Source organism: Solanum tuberosum, unplaced genomic scaffold (genome assembly GCF_000226075.1).
Source record: "Solanum tuberosum cultivar DM 1-3 516 R44 unplaced genomic scaffold, SolTub_3.0 contig00320, whole genome shotgun sequence".
Taxonomy (NCBI): domain Eukaryota; kingdom Viridiplantae; phylum Streptophyta; class Magnoliopsida; order Solanales; family Solanaceae; genus Solanum; species Solanum tuberosum.
In genome coordinates this window covers 237-2,630 of record NW_006240829.1, presented here as the reverse complement: position 1 = coordinate 2,630, position 2,394 = coordinate 237, and the positions used below count along the sequence as shown (strand labels likewise).

At 26.7% G+C, this 2,394-nt stretch overlaps 1 long non-coding RNA gene across 1 annotated transcript; it reads right to left on the bottom strand.

Moving 5' to 3' along the window:
* Positions 1 to 94: 94 nt before the first annotated feature.
* LOC107059395 (uncharacterized) lies at positions 95 to 1,055 on the bottom strand. Its single transcript, XR_001472633.1, has 2 exons — positions 1,007 to 1,055; positions 95 to 455 (listed from the first exon to the last, which is right to left on the bottom strand). It is a non-coding gene; the product is annotated as an uncharacterized lncRNA (long non-coding RNA).
* Between the last annotated feature and the right edge of the window lie 1,339 nt (positions 1,056 to 2,394).

Genomic DNA, 2,394 nt, shown 5'->3' with positions numbered 1-2,394 from the left:
CATTTTAGATTAAATGGATTAGAGTTAATTGTAAATCCAACTAATCCTTTTATGACCGTGTGAAACGTGGACATATTCACTAGTATTTATATAATCATATATAAATACGACACGCAATGTTCATTCATAAAATAGAGATGCAACACACATTACACGTATCACTTTTGTTTACCATCAAATTTGATGAAAAATATTTTCTTTTGATATACTAAGGGTGCACATCAATCGATTCGGTCCGATCTAAACCCATCGTGTGCCCTCCATATCTTATCTCTCCTTGACTTCTTCCCCCACCTCTTTGCAGAATCAACATCTTCCTTGTCTTGATTCATTTTTTCTTTGAGCCTTTTGAGCTTCATCTTGTCCCTCCACAATCTCCTCTCCAACTCATCTAAATCAATATCCTCATCATCTGGCTCAGCCACTTCCACATCAATTTCCTCAAACATCATCATCTTCACAATGTTTATATATTAGATTCATGAGTTGGATTAATTATATTATAAAGTATAAAAGAAGGTAAATACAACTAATCAAGAAATATTCAATCTTGAAGAAATTAAAAAGCACAAATGTTTATACTCCACTAATTTTTAACATAAGAAAGAACAAAAGCAAATATTTGTTGGGGAACAATGGAAAAACAATACTTAATATAGTAAATTATTTATTTAACAAAACAATAAATAAATATCATTATCACAAATAATAATAAATCGTGTTGGATACTGTTCTAAAAAAACTACTCTATTTCAACAGAGCAGAATTACAACTAATTCAATGGTATGAAATATTTTTTAGAATTAAACAGGTCTTCTCTAATTATAACTATTTCAGTAGTGTGAAATATTTTCTTAGAAATAAACAATTTTTTTCTAATTAGATAGAAGAAATTAACAAAATTTATCTAACACCAACAGGAATTTAATTTAAAGAAATAATAAAAGCAAGGGAAATCTTGTAGAAAAAAAAAAAAGGCAAGAAAGAGATCAAGTAGTAATTTTACTAGTAATTTTTAGCTTTGTTTATCTGCCTATATTTTGCTGAAGCATAAGGTGGATATTTATAGGAGGCGGCTAATGGTTAAAACATGTCAAATGTAAATATTAATTTATGATTTTGCTTTTTTCCTTTCAAAAAGTCTATTCAACTCTTTCTCTACTTAGGATAATATTTTAATATTTTTAGACTCTATAACATGGCTCTGTCCCCGAGTAAAGGAGTTTTAAACTGTAATTCTAAAAAAATGCAGGCTAAATTTTTAAAAATTCATTAAAGATTTTATAAATATTTTAATCACTTAATTAACACTGTATTTTATAACTTAATTGAACAAGTTAATATGATTTGAAATAAATATTATGTGTGAATTTCAGTCTTTTGAGCTTTTTGATTGCATTCTCCTTGATGCATTAATAAATATGAAAAAAAGTGAATAAATTTTATGTGTGTGAAATAGTGAGTAATATGAAGTTTGTGTCCTTTTTTAAAAATAAAATAAAATTGGTGGAAGTTGCTTTCAAGAAGCCAAGTTGTGGCCATTGAGAAAAGGTGTCCTACTTTGTTTTTTCGATATTTTTTTTCGTTTGAGGTTCGATATCTATATTAAAATATGATTAATTTAAATTTAATATATTGCAGGATTATAAATTTTTTACTTTTAGAGACTCAACGCAATACCTCTAATCAAGGATGAATGAATATCGATCTATGCTAGTTATATTTGTGATTTTGTCAATCATTGGATCAACCAAAATTATACTATTAATTAGATGAATACCCTCTCATTTTTCTTTATTTTAAACCTAATTTATACCTACATACACGTGCAACTTAATATAATTCTCAAATGCAAAAAATTCAACAACATCCAATCCATACTATAGTATTATTTGTTTTTAACGTTTATGTACCTTAAGAAATCTTGGTGGTAAGCGTTTTTGACTTCTTGTATACACAATTATTTATCTTTTTCCTTAAACGTTTCATTTATATATTAACGAAAATAATAAGTTGAAAAAACTGACAGCCTATATTTGAATTAGTTTATGTTACTAATTCTCGAAGTTTATCAACGAATTTATTTGGACAAATATTTAAAAAAAAACTATAATTAAAAAAAAAGAAAAAGAATCAGATAAGTAAATGAGTATTTATTGCTGAAGTGAACAAATCAATATTTCCAACAAAGCTTGTAGCAGTGGCAGGGGCAATGACAATAATGCTGATTCAGACTTCACAACAAACTGTTTATTTTCTAAAATATTCGATATTAGAAATTTATTTATTTTTATTAAAAAATTATCTTAGCACCATCAAATTATTTGAGTATGATGTAAACCTAGTAATTTCAAACGTTTCTTAAAAAATATAGGAGGGGATTATCACTAGGAT